This window comes from Tursiops truncatus, chromosome 12 (assembly GCF_011762595.2).
Source record: "Tursiops truncatus isolate mTurTru1 chromosome 12, mTurTru1.mat.Y, whole genome shotgun sequence".
Classification (NCBI taxonomy): Eukaryota; Metazoa; Chordata; class Mammalia; order Artiodactyla; family Delphinidae; genus Tursiops; species Tursiops truncatus.
In genome coordinates this window covers 62,432,354-62,442,448 of record NC_047045.1, presented here as the reverse complement: position 1 = coordinate 62,442,448, position 10,095 = coordinate 62,432,354, and the positions used below count along the sequence as shown (strand labels likewise).

General features: G+C 39.3%; 1 protein-coding gene across 13 annotated transcripts in view; it reads left to right on the top strand.

Annotated features, from left to right (window-relative positions):
* Positions 1-10,095, top strand: part of MTFR2 (mitochondrial fission regulator 2) — a 233,444-nt gene that overhangs the window by 18,481 nt on the left and 204,868 nt on the right. The window lies entirely within an intron of this gene.

Below are 10,095 nucleotides of genomic sequence, written 5' to 3'. Positions count from 1 at the left end.
ATGAATTTCCTGCTTGCCCAAAGCACATGTCAGCACCACGATGCATCAAGATTGAGTTGCCTTTAGATTCACCTCAATTTAGAAGTCTCACTTCCGATGTCCTGGGGGACACGAGACCATGCCCTGAAAGTCCCCTTCAGGAGGCCTTCTGAATAGCCTACACTTGGGCTCCTGGTGACTTAATGTTGACTGTAGAGTTCGTGAGGGCTTAGGCTTTCATTATGAATCTATCTGTAAATTATCTAATACCTAAGTGTTATTTATAACATTTTACTCTATTTTAAACTTGTCTGAACATATAGTGAGTGCTGACACTTTCTGTTCTTGCAAGGTATATAAACGCCAACTTCTTTTCCTGGCTCTAAAGCATTAATCCTCCCACTTGCCCTAGAAGAGTCCCTCCTCTCTCCTCCCTTTTCCTTGGATGCCTTAAACTAACTTGCATTCTCTTTCTTGATTGGCTGCTAGTTAATCCCTAGAAAAGAATCAGGGCATTTGACAAAACATTCTAACACTATTTTATATTGGAAAAAATACTGGCTTGGTAATATAGACCACAGGAAGTTAAAGCTGTTTAAAATCTTGACTGGTTGAGATGTGCAGATGATAGCAGTGATTGTCAAGGCAGGGAGGGGAGATGGGACTTCCTAGGAGGATGTAGCAGCATCTGGAGGGCACCCATAAATTGAAAATATTGGCATGGGACTGTTATGGGGATGGAGTATCAAAAGACTTTGCTTTTACAATGAGAATGCATTTGTGCTTTAATTATGAAATTTACATAAAAATTGGATTGGGAGAGAATTACTTGGAGGATGATTTAGATGAGAGCAATGGGGAAAGAAGACTTTTAAATGTGTTTTGCTGGATATTAAGCACAGACTCTCCTTAGACTAGAGAGGTTGCATATGCAATTGCGTTTCTTATAAATTGAAAATCAATAAAACAAAACGAAAAATGGGTCAGTGGGAATGAGGTGTGAAATTTTTATGTCAGAAAAGGGCTACTGCAGGTTGGGTCCTCTGGGAGGTGGACTGTGAGATGGCGATTAATGTGAGGAAGTCTATCTGGGTGTGTTCTCAGGATCACACCCCTGCAAGGGAAGGAAGCAGAATTGGGTGAGGGAGAAGCTGGGCTGTAATGCAGCCTCGGCAAGGGCCTCAGCACACCCTGGAGGGTGCTCTGAAGCTGGGGTAGCCCTCATAGTCGTCTCCCATTGCTCTGAGGGTGCTGGGTCTTTATGTCTTTACATTGACCAAACATTGAGGAGTGGGGCATGACCTTGAGCAAGGCATCCTTCAGCCAAGGGCATTTCCACAAGAGGTTTATCATAGTGGTGCATCACAGTCCATTAGAAGATTAGCCATCCACAGAAGACATGGGTTCCAAAAATGTTGCAGGGCCCAGCCTGCCTTCCACTGCCATTAGCCTTCAGTAGTATTGACTGTCCAGAATTACCAGAACCCATTACCCTGTCATCCTTCTCCCAGGCTAGTTCTTATACTTATTTTCTTTAAAATTTTTGCAGTTTAAAAGTTGGGGACGAAAGAGGTGAGAATGCCTTTCTGTCTCCAAATATCCCCCTTCAAAACCCCCCACCCTAGGGTTTCTGTGTGGGTAACCTATGGTTGGTCTTTCACAGCTTTGTCCTTTTCTCTTCATGGAAATTACTAATGTTTCCAAGGACTCAGAAGCATTAAACAGTTATCTCATTGTGTGGCATTGGGAACCAATGGAAGAAGTGCTGGAAATGTGCCGGGAGGACTGAGTTATTACTTCTTTGGACCCCAAGCTCCTCAACTGTAAAATGAAGAGGTCAAGCAGGGTGTGCCCTGGGGTCCAATGTGTGATACTAACATTCTATGACTTACTTGCTTGGGTAAAAAGAGACATAATCATAGCTCAATTGAAATGGAGAATCATCTCCTGCTTTAATCTACTGCTGGATAGGAACTAATCAGAGAGAGAGGCAGAAGATGGAGAAGGAGGGCATCCAGGGCTTTCCTGATCACAAATCTCACCTCCATTCCAACTCTCTTTATAGTTTTCTTGCAAAAATAATAATAGAAATAAGGAAGTGGTGGGGTTTCCAAAAACAAAAATTGTAACTTTCAACCATCTGGGGAAGGCAAAAATCCCATCCACCGCAGCTCTCAGTTTGAAAGTAAAGTTGTACCGCACACAATCAGGATGTTAACTTAAGCGTGCTCTTAAAAGAACACATTGTGTGTGGCTGATAGGGTTTTGGTGCTTCGGCCGGGTGTCAGGCCTCTGCCTCTGATGTGGGAGAGCCGAGTTCAGGACATTGGTCCACCAGAGACCTCCTGGCTCCACGTAATATCAAATGGCCACATAATATCAAACGGCGAAAGCTCTCCCGGAGATCTCCATCTCAATGCTAAGACCCAGCTCTGCTCAATGACCAGCAAGTTACAGTGCTGGACACCCTATGCCAAACAACTAGCAAGACAGGAACACAACCCCACCCATTAGCAGAGAGGCTGCCTAAAATCATAATAAGGTCACAGACACCCCAAAGCACACCACTGGAGGCAGTTCTGCCTGCCAGAAAGACAAGATCCAGCCTCATCCACCAGAACACGGGCACTAGTCCCCTCCACCAGGAAGCCTACACAACCCACTGAACCAACCTTAGCCACTGAGGGCAGACACCAAAAACAGCGGGAACTATGAACCTGCAGCCTGCAAAAAGGAGACCCCAAACACAGTAAGTTAAGCAAAATGAGAAGACAGAAAAACACACAGCAGAAGAAGGAGCAAGGCAAAAACCCACCAGACCAAACAAATGAAGAGGAAATAGGCAGTCTACCTGAAAAAGAATTCAGAGTAATGGTAAAGATGATCTGAAATCTTGGAAACAGAATGGAGAAAATACAAGAAACGTTTAACAAGGACCTAGAAGAACTAAAGAGCAAACAAACAATGTTGAACAACACAATAAATGAAATTTAAAATTCTCTAGAAGGAATCAATAGCAGAATAACTGAGGCGGAAGAACGGATAAGTGACCTGGAAGATAAAATAGTGGAAATAACTACTGCAGAGCAGAATAAAGAAAAAAGAATGAAAAGAATTGAGGACAGTCTCAGAGACCTCTGGGACAACATTAAATGCACCAACATTTGAATTATAGGGGTCCCAGAGGAAGAAGAGAAAAAGAAAGGGACTGAGAAAATATTTGAAGAGATTAGAGTTGAAAACCTACCTAATATGGGAAAGGAAATAGTCAAGTCCAAGAAGCACAGAGAGTCCCATACAGGATAAATCCAAGGAGAAACATGACAAGACACATATTAATCAAGCTATCAGAAATTAAATACAAAGAAAAAATATTAAAAGCAGCAAGGGAAAAACAACAAATAACAAACACACAAGGGAATCCCCATAAGGTTAACAGCTGAACTTTCAGCAGAAGCTCTGCAAGCCAGAAGGGAGAGGCAGGACGTATTTAAAGTGATGAAAGGGAAAAACCTACAAACAAGATTACTCTACCCAGCAAGGATCTCATTCAGATTTGACAGAGAAATTAAAACCATTACATACAAACAAGAGCTAAGAGAATTCAGCACCACCAAACCAGCTTTACAACAAATGCTAAAGGAACTTCTCTAGGCAGGAAACCAAAGAATAGGAAAAGACCTACAATAACAAACCCCAAACAATTAAGAAAATGGTAATAGGAACATACATATTGATAATTACCTTAAATGTAAATGGATTAAATGCTCCAATTAAAAGACATAGACTGGCTGAATGGATACAAAAACAAGACCCGTATATATGCTGTCTACAAGAGACCCACTTCAGACCTAGGGACACATACAGATTGAAAATGAGGGGATGGAAAAAGATATTCCATGCAAATGGAAATCAAAAGAAAGCTGGAGTAGCAATTCTCATATCAGACAAAAGACTTTAAAATAAAAACTATTATAAGAGACAAAGAAGGACACTACCTAATGATCAAGGGATCAATCCAAGAAGAAGATATAACAATTGTAAATATTTATGCACCCAACATAGGAGCTTCTCAATACATAAGGCAAATGCTAACAGCCATAAAAGGTGAAATTGACAGTAACACAGTCATTGCAGGGGACTTTAACACCCCACTTTCTCCAATGGACAGATCATCCAAAATGAAAATAAATAAGGAAACACAAGCTTTAAATGATATGTTAAACAAGATGGACTTAATTGATATTTATAGGACATTCCATCCAAAAACAACAGAATACACTTTTTTCTCAAGTGCTCATGGAACATTCTCCAGGATAGATCATATCTTGGGTCACAAATCAAGCCTTGGTAAATTTAAGAAAATTGAAATTGTATCAAGTATGTTTTCCAACCACAATGCTATTAACTAGATATCAATTACAAGAAAAAAATCTGTAAAAAATACAAACACATGGAGGCTAAACAATACACTACTAAATAACCAAGAGATCACTGAAGAAATCAAAGAGGAAATCAAGAACTACCTAGAAACAAATGGCAATGAGAACACGACAATCCAAAACCTATGGGATGTAGCAAAAGCAGTTCTAAGAGGGAAGTTTATAGCAATACAATCCTACCTCAAGAAACAAGAAACATCTCACATAAACAACCTAACCTTACACTTAGAGCAATTAGAGAAAGAAGAAAAAAAAAAAACCAAAGTTAGCAGAAGGAAAAAACTCATAAAGATCAGATCAGAAATAAATGAAAAAGAAGTGAAGGAAACAATAGCAAAGATCAATAAAACTAAAAGCTGGGGACTTCCCTGGTGACATAGTGGTTAAGAATCTGCCTGCCAATGCAGGGGACACAGGTTTGAGCCCAGGTCTGGGAAGATCCCACATGCCGCGGAGCAACTAAGCCCATGCGCCACAACTACTGAGCCTGCGCTCTACAGCCCGTGAGCCACAACTACTGAAGCCCGCCTGCCTAGAGCCCGTGCTCCACAACAAGAGAAGCCACCGCAATGACAAGCCTGTGCACTGCAATGAAGAGTAGCCCCCGCTCGCCTCAACTAGAGAAAGCCTGCCTGCACGCAGCAACGAAGACCCAACGCAGCCAAAAATAAATAAATTTATTTAAAGAAAAAAAAAACACCCTAAAACCTGGTTCTTTGAGAAGATAAACAAAATTGATAAACCATTAGCCAGACTTATCAAGCAAAAAAGGGAGAAAACTCAAATCAATAGAATTAGAAATGAAGTAAGGAGAAGTAACAAATGACACTGCAGAAATACAAAGGATCATGAGAGATTACTACAAGCAATTATATGCCAATAAAATGGACAACCTGGAAGAAATGGACAAATTCTTAGAAAAGGACAATCTTCTGAGACTGAACCAGGAAGAAATAGAAAATATAAACAGACCAATCATAAACACTGAAATTGAGACTGTGATTAAAAATCTTCCAAGAAAAAAAAAGCCCAGGACCAGATGGCTTCACAGGCGAATTCTATCAAACATTTAGAGAAGAGCTAACACCTATCCTTCTCAAACTCTTCCAAAATATAGCAGAGGGAGGAACACTCCCAAACTAATTCTGTGAGGCCACCATCACCCTGATACCGAAACCAAAGAGGTCACAAAGAAAGAAAACTACAGGCCAATATCACTGATGAACATAGATGCAAAAATCCTCAACAAAATACTAGCAAATAGAATCCAACAGAACATTAAAAGGATCATACACCATGATCAAGTGGAGTTTATCCCAGGAATGCAAGGATTCTTCAATATATGCAAATCAATCAATGTGATACACCATATTAACAAACTGAAGAATAAAAACAGTATGATCACCTCAATAGGTGCAGAAAAAGCTTTTGACAAAATTCAACACCCATTTATGATAAAAACTCTCCAGAAATTAGGCACAGAGGGAACTTACCTCAACATAATGAAGGCCATATATGACAAACCCACAGCCAACATCCTTCTCAGTGGTGAAAAACTGAAAGCATTTCCTCTAAGATCAGGAACAAGACAAGGCTGCCCACTCTCACCACTCTTCTTCAACATAGTTTTGGAAGGTTTAGCCACAGCAATCAGAGAAGAAAAAGAAATAAAAGGAATCCAAATCGGAAAAGAAGAAGTAAAGCTGTCACTGTTTGCAGATGACATGATGCTATACATAGAGAATCAGAAAGATGCTAGTAGAAAACTACTAGAGCTAATCAACGAATTTGGTAAAGTAGCAGGATACAAAATTAATGCACAGAAATCTCTTGCATTCCTATACACTAATGATGAGAAATCTGAAAGACAAATTAAGGAAACACTCCCATTTACCATTGCAACAAAAAGAATAAAATACCTAGGAATAAACCTACCTAAGGAGACAAAATACCTGTATGCAGAAAACTATAAGACACTGATGAAAGAAATTAAAGATGATGCAAACAGATGGAAAGATATACCATGTTCTTGGATTGGAAGAATCAACATTGTGAAAAATGACTCTACTACCCAAAGCAATCTACAGATTCAATGCAATCCCTATCAAACTACCAATGGCAGTTTTCACAGAACTAGAACAAAAAGTTTCACAATTTGTATGGAAACACAAAAGACCCTGGATTGCCAAAGCAATCTTGAGGAAGAAAAATGGAGCTGGAGGAATCAGGCTCTCGGACTTCAGACTATACTACAAAGCTACAGTAATCAAGACAGTATGGTACTGGCACAAAAACAGAAATATAGATCAATGGAACAGGATAGAAAGCCCAGAGATAAACCCACACACATATGGTCACCTTATTTTTGATAAAGGAGGCAAGAATATACAATGGAGAAAAGACAGCCTCTTCAATAAGTGGTGCTGGGAAAACTGGACAGCTACATATAAAAGAATGAAATTAGAACACTCCCTAACACCATACACAAAAATAAACTCAAAATGGATTAAAGACCTAAATGGAAGGCCAGACACTATAAAACTCTTAGAGGAAAACATAGGCAGAACACTCTATGACATAAATCACAGCAAGATCTTTCTGACCCACCTCCTAGAGAAATGGAAATAAAAACAAAAAGAAACAAATGGGACCTAATGAAACTTAAAAGCTTTTGCACAGCAAAGAAAACCATAAACAAGATGAAAAGACAACCCTCAGAATGGGAGAAAATAGTTGCAAATGAAGCAACTGACAAAGGATTAATCTCCAAAATATACAAGCAGCTCATGCAGCTCAATATCAAAAAAACAAACAACCCAATCCAAAAATGGGCAGAAGACCTAAATAGATATTTCTCCAAAGAAAATATACAGATTGCCAACAAACACATGAAAGAATGCTCAACATCACTAATCATTAGAGAAATGCAAATCAAAACTATAGTGAGGTATCACCTCACACCAGTCAGAGTGGCCATCATCAAAAAATCTAGAGACAATAAATGCTGGAGAGGGTGTGGAGAAAAGGGAACCCTCCTGCACTGTTGGTGGGAATGTAAATTGATACAGCCACTATGGAGAACAGTATGGAGCTTCCTTAAAGAACTAAAAATAGAACTACCATACGACCCAGCAATCCCACTACTGGGCACATACCCTGAGAAAACCATAATTCAAAAAGAGTCATGTACCACAATGTTCACTGCAGCTCTGTTTACAATAGCCAGGAGATGGAAGCAACCGAGGTGTCCATCGACAGATGAATGGATAAAGAAGATGTGGCACATATATACAATGGAATATTACTCAACCACAAAAAGAAACGAAATTGAGTGATTTGTAGTGAGGTGGATGGACCTAGAGTCTGTCATACAGAGTGAAGTAAGTCAGAAAAAGATAAACAAATACCGTATGCTGACACATATATGTGGAATCTAAAAAAAAAAGGGCAGGACAGGAATAAAGATGCAGGCGTAGAGAATGGACTTGAGGACACGGGGCAGGGGGAGGGTAAGCTGGGACGAAGTGAGAGAGTGGCATAGACATATATACGCTACCCAATGTAGATAAAATAGCTAGTGAGAAGCACCTGCATAGCACAGGGAGATGAGCTTAGTGCTTTGTGACCACCTAGAGGGGTGGGACAGGGAGGGTGGGAGGGAGACACAAGAGGGAGGGGATATGGCGATATATGTATACATATACCTGATTCACTTTGTTATACAGCAGAAACTAACACAACATTGTAGAGCAATTATACTCCAATAAAGATATTTTAAAGAAAAAGAAATGGTTGCCATTTCAGTTTCTGTACTCTGTGCCAAATATTCTTACCAAGGAGATGTGGTCTTGGGGTGGACACTGCGGGGAAATTGTCTGTGCGTCCCTGAAAACTTCTGTTACTTGGGAGTGGGCTGTAATTTACGTTTCAGGTGATAGCAAATAGCTGTCATTTTGAATGGCACTGATGTGTCAGCTCCTGTTCTCTTAGTGCTTAACATATATTGACTCATTTAATCCTCATAACAAGACAAGGTACTATTGCTATTCTCATTTCACGATGAGGATTTAGAAGTGGGGAACCGGAGGAACTCCCCCAGATTTCCACAGCTGGTACGTGGCCGAGGTGGGATTTGAACACAGGCAGATGGGTTTTCAAGCACACACACACGCACACACACACACACACGCATATATTTTCAAACACATATATTTAACCCCTGGGAAACACTGCCCATCTTGTAAATTTGTTTACTTGGGTGTTTAGAGTTTGCCTTTTTCTTGAAAGTATTTAAGGCAGGATAAAACCTGGCAAAATAAACTGAGAGGGAAAAAACCTATATACTGCAGTTTTCTGTATTTGCCACAAGAGGGAAGTATAGCATTAGAGAGCACCTAGGCTGATGTTAAAGCTACTAACTAGTTATAACATTTGAATGTCAAATTTTTAGAAGTTATAGAAAAAATGGGGTTGGATTTAGTATAACGTGCAAAAGCATCTTATTTTAAAGCATAATAATGAATTACAAATGACCATGGCCTTTATCAATCTGAGATTACATATGTTATCAAGCTAATTCAACTTTTTAAAAAAATCGAAGTATAGTTCATCTAAAAAATTTCAGGTGTGCAGCAAGGTGATTCAGTTGTACATAACAGAATCAGATTCTTTTTCAGATTCTTTTCCATTGTATGTCATTATGAGATATTGAACTTAGTTCTCTGTGTTATACAGCAGGTTCATATTGTTTATATGCAGTAGTGTGTATCTGTTAATCCCAAATACCCAATTTATCCCTTCCCCCTCTCCTTTCTCCTTTGGTAACCACAAGTTTATTTTCTATTTCTGTTTTGTAAATAAGTTCATTTTTATCATGTTTTAAAGATTCCATATATAAGTGATATCACATATGTCTTTGACTTACTTCACTTAGAATGATAATCTCTAGGTCCATCCATGTTGCTGCAAATGGCATTATTTCAATCTTTTTTTATGGCTGAGTAATATTCCAGTGTATATATTTACCACATCTTCTTTATCCATTCATCTGTTGATGGACATTTAGGTTACTTCCACATCTTGGCTGTTGTAAATAGTGCTGAGATGAACATTGAGGTGCATGTATGTTTTTGTAATTCAGCTCTTTTCCCAACTAAAAATAAATATTCTATAATTCAAAGATAAAAGCAAGAGATAGCATTACTTAATTGCTAAACTTAAAGATTGCAGTGAGATTCTCCTAAGTTCTTCAGTAAGAGTACAGCTATTATTTCACTACTAGAGAAAAGCACAAGGCTTATTATGAATAATAGGATTATAGTTTTTGCTTTTATTCCAGTAATAATTAGTACCTTAAAGTGGTGGAATTTTTATTAGGTATACCATAACTTACACTTGCAAATATGTGTTGCAAAGACATTATAATTGTTTAGAAGATCACCCTCCCTCCATTCCTCCCCCACTTTTGTGTTAGCCCGGCATCTTCCTGCAGTTGAGATAAGCCTTGTCAAAAGCTAATCCGGAGAGGGGTATCAGTGATTTCAGATCCACCTGCTGGGGCATGGAAGAATGGTGTGGTACTGGAGGGTCCCCTGAGTGGGATGGCACTCTGTCCCATGTGGTTTCAGGCTTTGACTAGGTCTCTGCCTAGTTCCCCCAACTAAGGACACTTGAG